The sequence below is a fragment of the Salmo trutta genome, chromosome 22 (assembly GCF_901001165.1).
Source record: "Salmo trutta chromosome 22, fSalTru1.1, whole genome shotgun sequence".
Lineage (NCBI taxonomy): Eukaryota > Metazoa > Chordata > Actinopteri > Salmoniformes > Salmonidae > Salmo > Salmo trutta.
In genome coordinates, this window is record NC_042978.1 from 25,854,074 (window position 1) to 25,875,241 (window position 21,168).

The window sequence follows — 21,168 nt, forward strand, 5'->3', positions numbered from 1 at the left end:
GTGACGTGAGAGAACTTGGGAAGGTTGAACACCAGACGGGCTGCGGCGTTCTGGATGAGTTGTAGGGGTTTAATGGCACAGGCAGGGAGCCCAGCCAACAGCGAGTTGCAGTAATCCAGACGGGAGATGACAAGTGCCTGGACTAGGACCTGCGCCGCTTCCTGTGTGAGGCAGGGTCGTACTCTGCGAATGTTGTAGAGCATGAACCTACAGGATCGGGTCACCGCCTTGATGTTAGTGGAGAACGACAGGGTGTTGTCCAGGGTCACGCCAAGGTTCTTAGCACTCTGGGAGGAGGACACAAGGGAGTTGTCAACCGTGATGGCGAGATCATGGAATGGGCAGTCCTTCCCTGGGAGGAGGAGCAGCTCCGTCTTGCCGAGGTTCAGCTTGAGGTGGTGAGCCGTCATCCACACTGATATGTCTGCCAGACATGCAGAGATGCGATTCGCCACCTGGTTATCAGAAGGGGGAAAGGAGAAGATTAATTGTGTGTCGTCTGCGTAGCAATGATAGGAGAGACCATGTGAGGATATGACCGAGCCAAGTGACTTGGTGTATAGCGAGAATAGGAGAGGGCCTAGAACAGAGCCCTGGGGGACACCAGTGGTGAGAGCACGTGGTGCGGAGACAGATTCTCGCCACGCCACCTGGTAGGAGCGACCTGTCAGGTAGGACGCAATCCAAGCGTGGGCCGCGCCGGAGATGCCCAGCTCGGAGAGGGTGGAGAGGAGGATCTGATGGTTCACGGTATCAAAGGCAGCAGATAGGTCTAGAAGGATGAGAGCAGAGGAGAGAGAGTTAGCTTTAGCAGTGCGGAGAGCCTCCGTAACACAGAGAAGAGCAGTCTCAGTTGAATGCCCAGTCTTGAAACCTGACTGATTAGGATCAAGAAGGTCATTCTGAGAGAGATAGCAGGAGAGCTGGCCAAGGACGGCACGTTCAAGAGTTTTGGAGAGAAAAGAAAGAAGGGATACTGGTCTGTAGTTGTTGATATCGGAGGGATCGAGTGTAGGTTTTTTCAGAAGGGGTGCAACTCTCGCTCTCTTGAAGACGGAAGGGACGTAGCCAGCGGTCAAGGATGAGTTGATGAGCGAGGTGAGGTAGGGGAGAAGGTCTCCGGAAATGGTCTGGAGAAGAGAGGAGGGGATAGGGTCAAGTGGGCAGGTTGTTGGGCGGCCGGCCGTCACGAGACGCGAGATTTCATCTGGGGAGAGAGGGGAGAAAGAGGTCAAAGCACAGGGTAGGGCAGTGTGAGCAGGACCAGCGGTGTCGTTTGGCTTAGCAAACGAGGATCGGATGTCATCAGCCTTCTTTTCAAAATGGTTGACGAAGTCATCCGCAGAGAGAGAGGAGGGGGGGAGGGGGAGGAGGATTCAGGAGGGAGGAGAAGGTAGCAAAGAGCTTCCTAGGGTTAGAGGCAGATGCTTGGAATTTAGAGTGGTAGAAAGTGGCTTTAGCAGCAGAGACAGAAGAGGAAAATGTAGAGAGGAGGGCGTGAAAGGATGCCAGGTCCGCAGGGAGGCGAGTTTTCCTCCATTTCCGCTCGGCTGCCCGGAGCCCTGTTCTGTGAGCTCGCAGTGAGTCGTCGAGCCACGGCGCAGGAGTGGAGGACCGAGCCGGCCTGGAGGATAGGGGACAGAGAAAATCGAAGGATGCAGAAAGGGAGGAGAGGAGGGTTGAGGAGGCAGAATCAGGAGATAGGTTGGAGAAGGTTTGAGCAGAGGGAAGAGATGATAGGATGGAAGAGGAGAGAGTAGCGGGAGAGAGAGAGCGAAGGTTGGGACGGCGCAATACCATCCGAGTAGGGGCAGAGTGAGAAGTGTTGGATGAGAGCGAGAGGGAAAAGGATACAAGGTAGTGGTCGGAGACTTGGAGGGGAGTTGCAATGAGATTAGTGGAAGAACAGCATCTAGTAAAGATGAGGTCAAGCGTATTGCCTGCCTTGTGAGTAGGGGGGGAAGGTGAGAGGGTGAGGTCAAAGGAGGAGAGGAGTGGAAAGAAGGAGGCAGAGAGGAATGAGTCAAAGGTAGACGTGGGGAGGTTAAAGTCACCCAGAACTGTGAGAGGTGAGCCATCCTCATGGAAGGAACTTATCAAGTCATCAAGCTCATTGATGAACTCTCCAAGGGAACCTGGAGGGCGATAAATGATAAGGATGTTAAGCTTGAAAGGGCTGGTAACTGTGACATCATTGAATTCATTTGAGGAAATAGACAAATGGGTCAGGGGAGAAAGAGAGAACGTCCACTTGGGAGAGATGAGGATTCCAGTGCCACCACCCCGCTGGCTCGATGCTCTATGGGTATGCGAGAACACGTAGGCAGACGAGGAGAGAGCAGTAGGAGTAGCAGTGTTATCTGTGGTAATCCATGTTTCCGTCAGCGCCAGGAAGTCTAGGGACTGGAGGGTAGCATAGGCTGAGATGAACTCAGCCTTGTTGGCCGCAGACCGGCAGTTCCAGAGGCTGCCGGAGACCCGGAACTCCACGTGGGTCGTGCGCGCTGGGACCACCAGGTTAGAGTGGCAGCGGCCACGCGGTGTGAAGCGTTTGTATGGCCTGTGCAGAGGGGAGAGAACAGGGATAGCCAGACACATAGTTGACAAGCTACAGAAGAGGCTACGCTAATGCAAAGGAGATTGGAATGACAAGTGGACTACACGTCTCGAATGTTCAGAAAGTTAAGCTTACGTTGCGAAAATCGTATTGACTAAAGTGACGAAAATGCTAGCTAACTAACACAACACTACACTAATCAAGTCGTTCCGTTGTAATGTAATAGTTTCTACAGTGCTGCTAGTCGATAGAGGTTGGCTATTATACAAAAGCAACTTTGTAGCTAGCTAACATAACATAACACTAATCAAAACGTTCCTTTGTAATGTATTTAGTTTCTACAATGCTGCTCGTCGGTAATAGTTGGCTGGGTATGGAACAATGGCGTCGCGGGGGACGGAAATAGCTGGCTAGCTAACCTAGCTAACCTAGCTAGCCTTGATAATTACTAAACTACACAATTATCAAGCTATGACAAAGACAGCTATGTAGCTAGCTAGCTAACACTGCACTAGTCAAATCGTTCCGTTGTAATGTAATAGTTTCTACAGTGCTGCTAGTCGGTAGAGGTTGGCTATTATACAAAAGCAACTTTGTAGCTAGCTAACATAACACTAATCAAGACGTTCCTTTGTAACGTATTTAGTTTCTACAATGCTGCTCGTCGGTAATAGTTGGCTGGGTATGGAACAATGGCGTTGCGGGGGACGGAAATAGCTGGCTAGCTAACCTAGCTATTACTAAACTACACAATTATCAAGCTATGACAAAGACAGCTATGTAGCTAGCTAGCTAACACTGCACTAGTCAAATCGTTCCGTTGTAATGTATTAGTAATTACAGCGCTGCTAGTCGGTAGCGGTTGGCTAGCTAGCGGTGTTGACTAGCTAGCAGCTAGCAGGCAGCAGTGTTGACTACGTTAGGAGGACAAAAACAGACCTTTTAACAAGGACACACTCCTGATCACACACCGGTATGTAGTGTGTGGTGTGTGTGTGCGTGGGCGGTGTGTTTGGCTTGTCATGTAGCATGTAGGGTGCAGTGGTGGCTCTTGACGGTGGTCCTCTCAATGTTGCCCACCCCCCACAGTATATGCTGCGATGGTTAAAACAGGATACCTGGGCAGGGTAGTCTACACAAACACAGACTTTTATTTACCTAGACACCCAGTAAAACACTGTGATTATATTAGCCTGTGGTTCCCAAACTATTTTAGCTATACCGTATGGCCCACCTAAAGATTTAGGAGTTTTCTCAGGACCAACCAAGTGCAGATGACCAGGGTCTTTAGCCTGACTAATTAGTCACGACCCATCTGCCATAGATGCCCATGGTAGAAGAGCTCAAACAGTACATCTGGGTGGTCTTCTCTTCAATGGTGCCACACGCAGAGGACAGTGTTGTGGTCTTACTGTATATCTGGGGCACTGGGACACTTGGCTATGTCTATATTTAGATTAAACTGATGAATGATGAACAACCTTGATTTCTTATTCCTGATTTGGGTTAAAATGTTTACCTATTCACAATAAACACACCACCCTTTCAGACCAAATAGTTAGTGTATTTGAAAATAACTGTCTGTAACCCATCCCACTCAACAATACTGTAACAATAAAACTAGAGTCTATCCATTCTCATAAAATCCTTTTGTATGCCCAGTGTCATTGCATTAAACATGACACAGAATGTATTTTATCCTTATAACTATACCATCTAGTACTGCTATCTCTCATAAAGTCCCAGTGTACCTCTAGCTCTGTGTGTCAGTGTGTGTGTGTGTGTGTGTGTGTGTGTGTGTGTGTGTGTGTGTGTGTGTGTGTGTGTAATTAGTGGCGTTTAGACCACATTTTCCCCTAACCTCTGGACAGAAATCACTGCTGCTTTAATGACGTAGCTCCTTACACACACACACACACACACACACACACACACACACACACACACACACACACACACACACACACACACACACACACACACACACACACACACACACACACACACACACACACACACACACACACACACACACCTTCCCACCTCTCTCACTGCCTGGGTCACTATCTGCCCCACCATCTTTACTACCTACTGTCTCCAGTGTGCCAAGCCTAAATCAGTCCCTGGCGCCATAAGTAAATCATTCCCCCGGTGCAACATTTAAATCAGTCCCCCAGCATTAGGCCTGAGAAGGATGACCTGGGACATAAAAAAGAAAGACTGACTCTTTACAACTCCTTATGTTGTCTTTATGTACTGAGTGTGTCTGATATACTGTCTGCTGAAATAACATCACCCTGCAGGGATCAATAAAGTATCATCTTATACTATCTTTGTCTTCCTTTATGGAGAGAAAGAGGAAGAGAGGAACTATTGTTGATGGAGTTTGTTTGATTCATGTCCCAACACCTTCCTTCCAAGGCATGTGGTCCTCCTAGCAAGGGTTTAGGTTAGTGAGGTCTCAACTAGTTTAATGCTCCATAAAAGCTCTGTTGCAGTGATTTGTGTTGTCATTTTATTTCTCTGTGGCGTCTGTTGGGGATGGTAATGATAATGGTCTGTCTGATCAGTGTGATTAAACTGTTTGATGTCATCAGTAGTTGACTGGAGGTCTTTGCAATGCTTTCACCTGGTCTCAGTGTTTTTTTGACGACGATGATGTTGATGTTGAGCCATGGACGAAGTCTTTGAGATGCATGAGAAGGGGGGCTCGGCTGGTCTCTCTCTTTCATTCACTCTTTCTTTCTTTCTCTGTCTTTCTCTCATTCATTTTCTGATCGTTCAAAACTCTTGCTCCAGGAAAAGACCAGAGACAAACCCATATTGTTTAGAGGCTTGTGTTTGAAATACTTAAATACTTCACTGAAGTTCTCAGAAAAATGTATCTTGTTTCCTTCATTCATCTATTCATGGCTTAATTTCTTCTGATTTAAAACACGTTAATTAATGATAAGGTGGTCCTTAAGGAGGTCCAATTGACAAACTACTGACTACCTTCCCATTCATTTAATATGTAACAAGGCATCCTCAATAATCCATGTGTACTATGTCCTTAAAACACATCCATTCCATTCATAATTGTGCTGTTTTTGAATTAAATCACATTAAATAATCATAACGTTGTCCAAATGGGCACACTACAGTACACATCCTCATTCATAAACAACAAGGCATTCTCAGTCACTCCCTTGTCCTCGTAACAGAGACTGGGGACAAGGTGAGTGGGTTTATAGCGATCTTTACGCAATAAAGTATGGCTTGAGAGAGAGAGACAGAGCAGTGGCTATGTGTGAAAAACTGTGACTTTTGGGTTCTGTCCCCAATCCACCATTCTCCTGTTGGATTCCAGTCCCCATTCTCAGACTGTGACGTCATAGAGTCTAGTCCCCATTCTCCCTATACAGCCTGTCTTGGATCTCATACTGTAGCGGTAACTGATGATGTTTAGAAAAGGGGAGTCTGTTTAGAAAATACACAAATTTACAACCTCATGGTCAGACATGTGGTAGCCAGCGGGTGAAATGCATGTGTGTGTGTGTGGAAAGAGGATACCTAGTCAGTAGCACAAATGAATGCATTCAACCGGAATGTGTCTTCCGGACCTCATTTAACCCAACCTCTGAATCAGAGAGGTGCAGGGGGCTGCCTTGACATCATCAGCGCCCAGGAAACAGTTGTTGTGCCTTGCTCAAGGGCAGAACGGCAGATTTTTCCACCTTGCTGGCTTGGGGATTCGAATACTGGCTCTTTCGATTACTGGCCCAACGCTCTTAACCGCTAGGCTAACTGCGACCCCGTGTGTGTGTGTGTGTGTGTGTGTGTGTGTGTGGTGGGTGTATTTATTAACCTTCTTCATCAGAGACTAAGTCAACACCACAGTACCACGATTCACAGACACCCACAGCTGAGCTGGCATCAGCCAAACCAGCAGCCAAACCTAGCACCACCTCTGGCCCAATAAACTCCCTGGCCACAGACAGACAGTCACAGGGCTTTCAGTTTATGATTCAGCATTCTGAAGTATTGTATTTTGCTGTGCTTGCTTTGTAGAGGAGCTAGTGTGTGTGTCTGGCCGTTAGTCTGTCTGGTTTCATTATACAATTGTCTTTGATCTCATGAAAGCAGTTTTGCTTTGAGTGAAAATATCATCTTCAAGTAATGTTTGGTGTTTTAGAATGCTCAGGGCTCGTGGTTGTCCCACATCTATAGACTGGGGGCACTGGGTTATAAGCTTCATAAGTCTTTCTTTATCTCTAGACTCATGTTTGAACAAAAACTATCTTTCTAAGGACTATTTCCCCAATGAAGTACATGTTAAATGTTTGTATTCAGTGTTGCTCAATGTCAGCTTTTTCCTGACTGAAGGTATTGGAAATTCTGCTCCTTCTCTCTTCACTTACGCTTCTGTAAGGGCTGTCGTCGGAAGAAGACCAAGGTGCAGCGGAGTTAGTGTTCATCTTGACATTTAATTCAAACAAAGAGAACACTATAAAAAAAACAGGAAAACCGACAGCCAAACAGTACTGACAGGAAACACACTGAACAGAAACAATTACCCACAAAACCCAAAGGAAAAACATGCTCCTTATGTGTGACTCCCAATCAGCAACAACGAGCTTCAGCTGTGCCTGATTGGGAGCCACACACGGCCCAAAACAAAGAAATACAAAAACATAGAAAAAGGAACATAGAACGCCCACCCAATGTAACACCCTGGCCTAACCAAAATAAAGAACAAAAACCCCTCTCTATGGCCAGGGCGTTACAGTACCCCCCCCCCCCCCCCCCCCCCCCCCCAAGGTGCAGACTCCGGCCTCAAAACCTGACACTGAAGGGGAGGGTCCGGGTGGGCCTTCCTACGGCGGCGGCTCAGGTGCGGGACGTGGCCTCTGCTCCACCCTCGGCGTCGCCCTCTTAGGTGGCGCACCTGGCCGCGCCGAAGGTCTGGTGGGTGACCCTGACTGCGCCCGGCTGGCGGGCGGTGATGGCTGCGCCCGGCTGGCAGGCGTCCCTGGCGGCTCCGGCGGCACTGACCCAGGATTCACCAGACTGGGGAGATATGAAGGAGGCCTGGCCCTGGGCGCAGGCACAGGACTCACCAGTCTGGCGGGCGGCTCTGGCGGTTCTGGCCCAGGATTCACCAGGCTGGGGAGACATGATGGATGCCTGGCCCTGGGCACAGGCACAGGACTCACCAGGCTGGGGAGACATGACAGAGGCCTGGTCCTAGGCGTAGGCACAGGACTCACCGGGCTGGCGAGTGGCTCTGGCGGCTCCGGACAGGCGGGCGGCTCTGGCGGCTCTGGACAGGCGGGCGGCTCTGGTGGCTCCTGACTGGCGGGTGGCTCTGGCTGCTCCTGACTGGCGGCTCTGGCGGCTCCTGACTGGCGGGCAGCTCTGGCGGCTCTGGACTGGCGGGCAGCTCTGGCGGCTCCGGACTGGCGAGACCCACTGGAGGCCTAGTCCTGGGAGGTGGCACAGGACGGACCAGGATGGGGAGACCCACTGGAGGCCTAGTCCTGGGAGGTGGCACAGGATGGACCAGGATGGGGAGACCCACTGGAGACCTGGTCTGTGGAGCAGGCACAGGACTGACCAGGATGGGGAGACCCACTGGAGGCCTGGTCCTGGGAGGTGGCACAGGACGGACCAGGATGGGGAGACCCACTGGAGACCTGGTCCGTGGAGCAGGCACAGGACTCACCAGGATGGGTAGACCCACTGGAGGCCTAGTCCTGGGAGGTGGCACAGGACGGACCAGGATGGGGAGACCCACTGGAGACCTGGTCCGAGGAGGAGGCACAGGATAAACCGGGCTGTGGGGGAGCACTGGAGTTCTGGTACGGACGCTCTTTACCCATACTCCAGGCTGAATGCCCACTTTGGCCCGGCACGGGCGGAGAGCAGGCATTGGGCGAACTGGACCCTCCCAGCGCTCTGGAGACACAGTACGCAACGCCGGCGCAGGATAACCTGGACCGAGGAGGCGCACTGGAGACCAGACGCGCTGAGCTGGCACCATCCGCCCTGGCTTGATGCCTGCACTCGCATGGCACTTCCGGGGGGCTGGTATGTAGCGCACCGGGCTATGCACGCGCACTGGGGACACCGTGCGCTCCACAGCATAACACGGTGTCTTACCAGTACCACGCTGCTTCCGGTAAGCACGGGGAGTTGGCTCAGGTCTACCGCCTGACTCCGCCAATCTCCCCGTGTGCCCCCCCCCCCAATTTTTTGGGGGGGCTGCCTCCCGTGTCCGTTGCGCTCCCTTTCCTCATACCAGCGCCTCTCAGCTCTCGCCGCCTCGATCTCACACTGCGGGCGGCGATAATCCCCAGCTTGAGGCCATGGTCCTTTCCCATCCAGGATTTCCTCCCAAGTCCATGACTCCAGATAGCTTTTCTCCTGGTGCCTCTCCTTGTGCTGCTCCTTCCTCCACTGCTTGGTCCGTTGTTGGTGGGTAATTCTGTAAGGGCTGTCGTCGGAAGAAGACCAAGGTGCAGCGGAGTTAGTGTTCATCTTGACATTTAATTCAAACAAAGAGAACACTATACAAAAAAACAGGAAAACCGACAGCCAAACAGTACTGACAGGAAACACACTGAACAGAAACAATTACCCACAAAACCCAAAGGAAAAACATGCTCCTTATGTGTGACTCCCAATCAGCATCAACGAGCTTCAGCTGTGCCTGATTGGGATCCACACACAGCCCAAAACAAAGAAATACAAAAACATAGAAAAAGGAACATAGAACGCCCACCCAATGGAACACCCTGGCCTAACCAAAATAAAGAACAAAAACCCCTCTCTATGGCCAGGGCGTTACAGCTTCCTCCGTCCTCCACTCAAAAAGAAGCTCCAAGCTGTAACCAGTGCCTGCAATCTGATACAGGTCATCAGTCAACATACCAGGGTACTTACAAACAGAACAGGAACTAACTCATCCATGTGCATTCTTCACAGCTTTACTAATGTTGCAGAAATCTGCTCTAAAGCAGTATCCACACCCATCGGATGCAGTGATCATAATATAATAGCCATATCTATAAAAAACTACGTTTCAAAGACTGGACCCATACAAGATGTTTTGCAATTATTCCTACAGTACAGTTGAGGTCGGAAGTTTACATACACTTAGGTTGAGTCATTAAAACTAGTTTATCAACCACTTCACACATTTCTTGTTAACAAACTATAGTTTTGGCAAGTCAGTTAGGACATCTACTTTGTGCATGACACAAGTAATTTTTCCAACAATTGTTTACAGACAGATTATTTCACTTAGAATTCACTGTATCACAATTCCAGTGGGTCAGAAGTTTACATACACTAAGTTGACTGTGCCTTTTAACAGTTTGGAAAAATCCAGAAATGTATGTCATGGCTTTAGAAGCTTCTCATAGGCTAATTGACATCATTTGAGTCAATTGGAGGTGTAGCTGTAGATGTACTTCAAGGCCTACCTTCAAACTCAGTGCCTCTTTGCTTGACATCATAGGTAAATCAAAAGAAATCAGCCAAGACCTCAGGAAAAGAAATTGTAGACCTACACAAGTCTGGTTCATCCTTGGGAGCAATTTACAAATGCCTGAAGGTAGTACCATGTTCATCTGTACAAAAAAATAGTACGCAAGTATAAACACCATGGAACCACGCAGCCGTCATACTGCTCAGGAAGGAGACGCGTTCTGTCTCCTAGAGATTAATATACTTTGTGCGAAACGTGCAAATCAATCCCAGAACAACAGCAAAGGACATTGTGAAGATACTGGAGGAAACAGGTACAAAGTATCTATATCCACAGTAAAACGAGTCCTATATTGACATAACCTGAAGGCTGCTCAGCAGGGAAGAAGCCACTGCTCCAAACCCGCCATAAAAAAGCCAGACTACGGTTTGCAACTGCACATGGGGACAAAGATCGTACTTTTTGGAGAAATGTCCTCTGGTCTGATGAAACAAAAATAGAACTGTTTGGCCATAATCACCATCATTATGTTTGGAGGAAAAAGGGGGACGCTTGCAAGCCGAAGAACACCATCCCAACCGTGAAGCTCGGGGGTGGCAGCATCGTGTTGTGGGGGTGCTTTGCTGCAGGAGTGACTAGTGCACTTCACAAAATAGATGGCATCATGAGGCAGGAAAATTATGTGGATCTATTGAAGCAACATCTCAAGACATCAGTCAGGAAGTTAAAGCTTGGTCGCAAATGGGTCTTACAAATGGACAATGACCCCAAGAATACTTCCAAAGTTGTGGCAAACTGGCTTAAGGACAACAAAGTCAAGGTATTGGAGTGGCCATCACAAAGCCCTGACCTCAATCCTATAGAACATTTGTGGGCAGAACTGTAAAATCGTGTGCGAGCAAGGAGGCCTACAACTCAGTTACACCAGCTCTGTCAGGAGGAATGGGCCAAAATTCATCCAACTTATTGTGGGAAGCTTGTGGAAGGCTACCCGAAACGTTTGACCCAAGTTAAACAATTTAAAGGCAATGCTACCAAATATTAATTGAGTGTATGTAAACTTCTGACCCATAGGGAATGTGATGAAAGAAATAAAAGCTGAAAGAAATAATTCTCCCTACTATTATTCTGACATTTCACATTCTTAAAATAAAGTGGTGATCCTAACTGACCTAAGACAGGGAATTTTTACTCTGATTAAATGTCAGGAATTGTGAAAAACTGAGTTTAAATGTATTTGGCTAAGGTGTATGTAAACTTCCGACTTCAACTGTATGTCCGCATAGCATATTTGTTGGTCTGATGTGTGTAATGAGGAACATCCAGATGCTGCATTAATGAAACTGCTTCTTCCAGTTACTGATAGGCATGGCCCAATCAAGAAACTGACTGTTAAAACTGCCAAATTCCCGTGGATAGATGATGAATTGAAAAACTGTATGGCTGAGAGGGATGAGGCAAAGGGAAATGCAAATAGGTCTGACAACACAGCAGACAAGCAAACATACAGTAAATTGGGAAATAACGTAATTAAACTAAACAAAAAGAAGAAGAAACTATATTATGGAACAAAGATAAATGATATAAAGAATGATAGTAAAAAGCTCTTGGATACTTTAAATGAAATTCTAGGCAATAGCAAACTCGGCTCCATCCTTCATTGAGGCAGGTGTCTTGTTAATTACAATACCCTTTGATATTACCAACAATTTTAATAACTTTTTGTTGACAAGATTAGCTAACTTAGGTATAACATGCAAACAACAAATGCTGAGTCTTCATGTTCATGCATAATGGACCAAATAATGAAAGACAAGCGCTGTAGTTTTGAGTTCCACACCTACTTTGTGGAAGAGGTGATTATTTTTTGCTATGAATAAATAAGGACAAACCACCTGGTACCGACAACATGGATTGTAAAATGCTGAGGTTGGTTGCGGAATACTTTGTGACTACTGTTTGCCACATCTTCAATTTAAGCCTAGAAGACGGGTGTTACCACAAACATGGAGGGAGGCAAAGGTTATTCCACTACCCAAAAAAGCAGAGCACCCTTTAATGGTTCAAACAGCCGACCAATCAGCCTGTTACAAGTGCTTAGCAAACTTTTGGAAAAAATGGTGTTTGATCAAATACAAAGTTATTTTACAGAAAACAAATTAACAACAGACGTTCAACATGCTCAGCACTGATACAAATGACGGATGATTGGCTGAAATAATTTGATAGTAAGAAGATTGTGAAAGCTGTTTTGTTAGACTTCAGTGCAGCTTTCGATGTCATTGATCATAACCTATTGCTGAAAAAACTTAGCTGTTATGGATTTGCATCCTTTGCCTTATTATTGATTCAGAGTTACCTATCTAATAGAACACAGAGGGTTTTCGTTAATGGAAGCCTCTCTCATGCAAATTCAGTTGGGTGGTGAACCACAGGGCAGCCGGCTAGGGCCATTATTGTTTTCTGTTTTTACAAATGACCCTCCACTGACCTTGAATAAAGTCTGTGTGTCTATGTACGCTGACGACTGAACAGTATACATGTCGGCTGCAACAGTAAAAATCGATAACTTAACATAGAGCTCCAGTCAGTTTTAGAATGGGTAACTAGCAATAGGCTGGTGCTAAATATCAAAAAATAAATAAAAGTATAATTTTTAGGACAAATCACTTGCTTAACGCTAAACTTCACTTAGCTCTATTATTGAATAATGTGGCTATTGAGCAAGTTGATGAGACTAAACTGCTGGGTGTAACCCTAGATAGCAAGCTGTCATGGTCAAACATATAGAGTCAATGGTTGCTAAAATGGGAAGAGGTCTGTCCATGATAGGGCGTTGCTTAGCCTTCTTGACATCTCAGTTGACCAGATAGGTCCTACAGACCCCTTGTTTTGTCTCACCGGGACTACTGCACAGCTGTGTGGTCATGTGAGGCAAAGAAGGACATAGGTAAATTGCAGTTGGTCCAGAACAAAGCAGCGCGTATCGCACTTAGATATACACGGAGGGAAAGTGCCCATAACATGCATGTCAGTCTCTTCTGGCTCAAAGTTGAGGAGAGATTGACTGCATCATTAATGGTCTTTGCGCGAGGTATTGATGTGATGAAGGTACCGAACTGTCTGTTCAAACAGTTGTCACACTGTTCGGACACTCATTGGTACAACACAAGACATGATATTGTGTATGTACTAATATGTAGGCTGTGTGTGACATTTTACATTTATGAATTTCAGTTGTTGACTAATAATGTTCTGTACTATGTATTATGTCATGTTTCATGCGGACCCCAGGAAGAGTAGCTTTTTCAGCAGCTAATGGGGATCCTAATAAATACCAAATAAGTACAAAAGAACAAATCTCTCATACCCCTAGCATTGCTCCCTCCCTCCAGCTCTCCCTCCACCTCTTCCTTCATCCGTCTCTCATTGCATCTACCTTTCCATCCCCCATTCCACCTCTCTTTACCACAATATCCCTTCACTAAAACCATGCCCAAACCGGACGTGCACGTGCGCCATCGTGCACAAATTGATTTTGTCCCCCCACACCAAACGCGATCACGACATGCAGGTTGAAATATAAAAACAAACTCTGAACCAATTATATTAATTTGGAGACAGGTCGAAAAGCATTAAACATTTATGGCAATTTAGCTAGCTAGCTTGCAGTTGCAAGCTAATATTTCCTATTTAGCTAGCTTGCTGTTGCTAGTTAATTTGTCCTGGGATATAAACGCTGAGTTGTTATTTTACCTGAAATGCACAAGGTCCTCTACTCCGACAATTAATTCACACATAAAATGTTCAACCAAATTGTTTCTAGTCATCTCTCCTCCTTCCAGACTTTTTCTTCTTTGGACTTTATATGGCGATTGGCATCTAACTTTCATAATGAGGTGTATTACCACAACTGACCGACCGACCTCAGTTCATCTTTCAATCACCCACGTGGGTATAACCAATGAGGAGATGGCACGTGGGTATATGCTTCTATAAACCAATGAGGAGATGGGAGAGGCAGGACTTGCAGCACATTGAGCGTTACAAAAAGAACTGACTTATATTTTAGTACTTGGTAACGCAGATGCTTGTTGGCGTGCGAGCAGTGTAGGTGTAATGATTGAATAACATGTATGTGTAAATGTATTTTGCAATGCTCGCGCATGCGACGCAAGCGGTGTGGTCAGCATGTCACTCTCCTTCCCTTTCTCTGTTTCTTTGTCTCTCTATCTCTCTCTCTCTTTCTTCCTATCAGTGCCCCTTCAGGCAGGACTTCCTCTGTGACGGAAACTCTATTGTGTTGGTAATTCTGTTCCACACACTCACACGTGAGCTAAGTAGTTCTCTTCCTGTGCTCAAAGGCTGCATGGGGCAGAGAGCACACACACAATGAGGAACAGAGAGAAATATACATAAACCTGTGAATGCTCATACTGTACATTCACACACTTTCTCACTTGCACATTATACATACTATAACATATGAAGCAGGATGTGATTATGAGGTGACTATCCTACAGAATATGAGAACGGCCCTGCTCACATGTGGTGTGTGAACGTATTCAAGTGGAAAACCTGTGTTGAAAGGCTGGTCATGGCCCATATCAACACAATTATTCCAGAAACCCTGAACCCACTCCAATTTGCATACCGCCCCAACAGATCCACAGATGATGCAATCTCTATTGCACACTGCCCTTTCCCACCTGGACAAAAGGAACACCTACGTGAGAACACTATTCAATGACTACAGCTCAACGTTCAACACCATAGTGCCCTCAAAGCTCATCACTAAGCTAAGGACCCTGGGACTAAACACTTCCCTCTGCTACTGGATCCTGGACTTTCTGACTGGCCACCGACAGGTGGTAAGGGTAGGTAATAACACATCTGCCACGCTGATCTTCAACACGGGGGCCCTTCAGGGGCGTATGCTCAGTCCCCTCCTGTACTCCCTGTTCACCCATGATTGCATGGCCAGGCACGACTCCAACACCATTATTATGTTTGCCGACGACACAACAGTGGTAGGCCTGATCACCGACAACGATGAGACAGCCTATAGGGAGGAGGTCAGAGACCTGGCCGTGTGACGCCAGGATAACAACCTCTCCCTCAACGTGACCAAGACAAAGGAGATGATTGGGGACTACAGGAAAAGGAGGACCGAACATGCCCCCATTCTCAATGACAGGGCTGGGGTGGCTGGAGTCTTTGACAATTTTTAGGGCCTTCCTCTGACACCGCCTGGTATAGAGGTCCCCGATGGCAGGAAGCTAGGCCCCAGTGATGTACTTGGCTGTACGCATTATCTGGGGTGGCATTATCGGAGGCCGAGCAGTTGCCATACCAGGCAGTGACGCAACCAGTCAGGATGCTCTCAATGACAGGGCTGTAGTGGAGCAGATTGAGAGCTTCAAGTTCCTTGGTGTCCACATCACCAACAAACTATCATGGTCCAAACACACCAAGACAGTCGTGATGAAGGCACGACAAAGCTTATTCCCCCTCAGGCAACTGAAAAGATTTGGCATGGGTCCTCAGATCCTCAAAAAGTTCTACAGCTGCATCATCGAGAGCATCCTGACTGGTTGCGTCACTGCCTGGTATGGCAACTGCTCGGCCTCCGACCGCAAGGCACTACAGAGGATAATGCGTACAGCCAAGTACATCACTGGGGCCTAGCTTCCTGCCATCGGGGACCTCTATACCAGGCGGTGTCAGAGGAAGGCCCTAAAAATTGTCAAAGACTCCAGCCACCCCAGTCATATACTGTTTTCTCTGCTACCGCACGGCAAGCAGTACAGGAGCGTCAAGTCTAGGTCCAAAAGGCTCCTTAACAGCTTCTACCCCCAAGCAATAAGACTCCTGAACAGCTAATCAAATGGTTACCCAGACTATTTGTATTTGCCCCCCCCCCCCCCCCCCCCGCTACTCTCTGGTTATTACCTATGCATAGTCACTTTAACTTTACCTACATGTACATATTACCTCAATTACCTCGACTAACCTGTGCCCCCGCACATTGACTCTGTACCGGTACTCCCTGTATATAGCCTCGCTACTGCTATTTTACTGTTGCTCTTTAATTATTTGTTATTTTTTTTAAATGTACTTATGTATTTCTACTTAACATTTATTTTTCTTAAAACTGCATTGTTGGTTAATAAGGGCTTGTAAGTAAGCATTTCACTGTAAGGTCTACACCTGTTGCATTCAACGCATGTGACATAACATTTGATTTGATTTGTTCTCTCTGTTAGGGATGTTGCAAACCCTTTATATTGGGTATGCTTAAGAATCACTGAGGTTGTTGAGCTGAAAGCAGAACTACTACTTTACCCTCACTTTTATCTTAAGTATGAGAGAGAGAGAGAGGGCGCTTACTCTGTGTTTTGAGATCGTCTTTCTGACATACTGAACAATCTATTTTCTTTGGCTGAGAGTCAAAATTATTACCAATTATACACACACACACACACACACACACACACACACACACACACACACACACACACACACACACACACACACACACACACACACACACACACACACACACACACACACACACGCACACACACACACACACACTGTGAGAGCAGTTGTTGTTTCAGCTGTTGGAGCGCCTCTGTAGATTGTGTCGGACTGGCCTTGCAATAGATGATAATGGTTCATTTGTTTTTAATTTTGTTTCATGTGCGCTATGACAGCTAAAGGCTGAATTGCAGTAACACATACAAAAAAACACATTATTATTTTAATTTCTTTCTTATTTTTATTTTTGTATTTTATTTATTACAAAAAACACAAGGAAGGGGTAACATTAACGTATTAGAACATGAAGGACAAACAATACAGCATCAAGACACTATCAAACATGTATCAGTCTTTCCGCAACAGAGCCATCCTTATGTGTGCATGATAGTGATATAAAATATATGTCATAGTTTCCTTTTTCCTGATCACAATCTTGTGAAACCCGAACCCTCCAAGATCCCCCCACAGTTCCCCAATAGCTGTCCCTCAACCATTCGAGACCCCTCCTACAGTCCCACCCCCACGGGGAAAAAAATCAAAAATACAATTAATTCCATTCCCCACCCCCAAGAACCCCCCAATGCAGCAACAACGAAGAGAATGAACTAAAAAGAAAAAGGAAAAGACAGAAGAAAACAGCAAACAACAATGCATTTTTTTTATTATAAATTTAAAACAAATGACATCAAGAACAACTGAAATCATAACAGCAATGCCTACTTTATATGTTTGTGTGCATGTCTGGCACTATTACATGTATGTGTGTGTTCTTGTATGTGTTTATTTGAATGATAGTGTGTGTATATGCATGTGTACAAACACCTATACGGCATCAGCCTCAGGCAAACTGGCATTAGTTGTAAAAACACTGCCACTTAGTGTCATTCAAATGTACTTTTATTATGTTTAATTTTGACTTTTTTTTCCTTTATCTTTTGACCATCATTCTCTCTCACACACAGCAACTCCACTCGCACTTGTCTCCAATTCCACATACCAACCCTCAGCTTCCCTCAGCCCATCCCATCTATCTCTGCTGGCCACCCACTTCGTGTTTCTACGCAACACATATCTTTCAACTATGCTATGATGTTTAACATACAATTTCAATCTATCTAATCGAATAGAATCTACAGATTGCGTGTTGAAGATAAATACTTTTACTAAGAGTATTAGTAATTGACTGACCCGGTCAGCTGAAAAGCACAAAGTCTTGAATCTTGCGTTGTTTTACATATCAACTCATACACCCTATACCATGGAATCGGTACATCAAAAATGTCTTCCCAACTATTTTGCAATCTGTATGGCACAGTTGTCAACATCCTGGTCCTCAAATGAAACTGGTATACTTTCCTATTTATGCTATTTTTATTCCTCCGCCAGTTTTGATCCTTTATATTGGGCAGACAGACCAGTTCCCTACCTCCTCCCGCTGCCACACGCCTCCTCCATTTTTGGGGCAATGCTGTAATCAATTGGTTGTACTCTTGTATTGAGCAGACCTTCCCGTACAATTATGATAACTCCATGAAGGACATAACTCTACCATTACAATTTACAATTTCATTTAAGATCAAAATACCCTTTTCAAACATCTTTCCCATAAATACAGGTATTTTATCAACCAGCACATTTGAGTTCAGCCATAAAATTTGTTGTAATTTGTTCTATCTTTTCAGGGGGATGAAATTGTAATTGTAGCCAGCTCTGCAATGCTTGTTTGAAAAAGACAGATACTTTGAAAAAGTATAATTTTCAATTAATCGAAAATGAGACATGGCAATCTGCACAAAGGCAAAAAGGCAATTTTTAAACAATGGATGAGCTTTTCTTATTAATCTACTTGAGAACCATTTAGGGTTCAAATAAAATTGTTGAATGAGTGAAGCTTTTAGAGAGAGGTTTAGTGCTTTTATATTTAATAATCTCAACCCACCCAATTCATATTCATTATATAGATAGGCTCGTTTTATTTTGTCTGGTTTAGCTTCCCAGATAAAGCGAAATATTTTTTGCTCATATGATTTGAAAAACAAATCATCAGGAGTAGGCAGCGCCATAAGTAAGTGAGTAAACTGAGATATGACTAAGGAGTTAATCAGGGCATTTTTTCCATAAATAGACAGGAATTTACCTCTCCATGGTTGCAGGATCTTGTCTATTTTTACAAGTTTTATATTGAAATTCATTGTGGAGAGCTTATTTATATATTTTGTGATATGAATACCGAGTATGTCTACTTCACCATCAGCCCATTTTATAGGTAAGCTGAAAGGTAATGTAAAAGTTGTATTATTTAAGGATCCAATACGTAATATTGTACACTTATCATAATTAGGTTTTAGTCCAGAGAGTACAGAAAAGTTATCTAGATCTTTAATGAGACATTGCAGGGATTTAGCTTGCGGACTTAACATAAAAGTCCTCGGCATACATGGACACCTTTGTTTTTAAGCCTTGGATTTCTAATCCTCTAATGTTGTTATTGGATCTGATTTTAATAGCTAGCATTTCGATGGCCATAACGAATAGATATGGTGACAGCGGACACCCTTGTTTAACTCCTCTTGACAATTCAAAACTCTCTGAGAAGTAGCCGTTATTTAGTATTTTACACCTGGGGTTGCTATACATTATTTCTACCCATTTTATAAGAGAATTACAAAAATTGAAAAAAATCCAGGCATTTAGAAATAAAATCCAGTCTTACTTTATCAAATGCCTTTTCAAAATCCGCTATAAATACCATTCCTGGCTTCTTATATGTTTCATGATGTTCTATTATTTCCAGTAGTTGTCGTATATTATCTCCAATGTATCGTCCATGTAAAACACCTGTCTCATCAGGATGAACAATACCTGGTAAAACCCTTTTAATTCTGAGTGCTATGCATTTTGCTAGTATTTTTGCATCACAACATTGAAGTGTAAGGGGCCTCCAGTCTTTTAGATAGACCGGGTCTTTATATTTGCCATCTGGGTCTTGTTTTAATAATAGAGAAATCAGACCTTCCTGCTGAGTACCTGACAGACTACCATTTCTATAGGAGTAGTTAAAACAATCTAACAATGTAGCTTTTAGTATATCAAAAAATACTTGATATACTTTTACCGGTATGCCATCAAGCCCTGGGGTTTTTCCAGACTGAAAGGATTTAACAGCCTCAAAAAGTTCTTCCTCTGTAATTTGGCCTTCACACTGATCTTTCTGTACATTTGTTAATTTTCAATTTTTTATATTTTTGGAAAGAATTCCTTACCGTAATCTTCATTCAGTGGGAGAGGATGAGACGGAAAAGAGAACATCTGCCTAAAATAATTAGCTTCCTCTTTTAAAATATCATTCGGAGAATCATAGATGACTCCGTCTTCAGTAACGAGTTTCTGCAAATTATTTTTGTTAGCATTCCTGTATTGACGATTCAGGAAGAATTTTGTGCATTTTTCTCCATATTCCATCCAGTTTGCTTTATTTTTGTAATAGATTACATTAGATCATTCTTGAATAAGTTCCTCAAGTTCTTTTTGTTTTTCCTCTAACTTATTTTGTATCTCTGTAGTATTGTTTTTATTGCTTTCTACCTGTACTATTAGTTCATGGATTTCCCTTGTTAGTCTTGTTTCTTTAGCCAGAAACTGCTTTTTTATTATTGATGAATATTGAATTGAATGACCCCTGAAGGTACATTTAAAGGTATCCCGAGCAGTAAGGGGATTTGCTGAAACTATATTATACTGGAAAAACTCAGTTATAAATTATTTTATCTTAGTTAAAAATAAGTTGTCCTCCAGTAAACTTTGATTAAATTTCCAATATCCCCGTCCACGTGGAAAATCTATAAGAGTTATGTGAATGCCAATTAGATGATGATCCGATCGCATTCTGTCTCCTATTAAAACTTTTTTAACCTTTGATGCAAGAGAGAAAGAGACAAGAAAGTAGTCAAGACGACTAGCTTGATTAAGTCTCCTCCATGCATATCTCACTAGGTCGGGGTTTTTTAGTCTCCAAATATCCACTATTTCTAATGTGTCCATAATATTAGTGATTTCCTTAAGGGCACGGTGATGATAGTTTGTGGAGTGATTACCTTTACGGTCCATTGAGGTACTTAACACTGTGCTATAGTCTCCTACCATAATGATTAGATCATTTGTTGCCTGTAAATTCAATAAATTGGTATAAATGTTTTCGAAGAAGTGTGGATCATCCTGATTTGGACCATATAGATTAATGAGCCAAATCTCTTTTTTGTCCACTTTCATACTCTAAAGGATCCACCTTCCTTGCAAATCATTCCTGATTATCTGCACATTCAGATCACATTTTTTGTTAATTAATATCCTCACACCCTTTGAGTTCCTTTGTCCATGACAGAAAATTATTTCACCACCCCATTCCTTTTTCCATGCAACTTCATCTAAGGATGTAGAGTGAGTTTCCTGTAAACAGTATATGTTATATTCCTTTTCTTTTAGCCATGTAAAGACTGATCTTTTTTTATAATCTGCCAAACCGTTACAATTATAACTAGCTATACTTATTTCACCCCTTACCATAACTAGATACTATTCTCAGGCTAAATTGACCGTA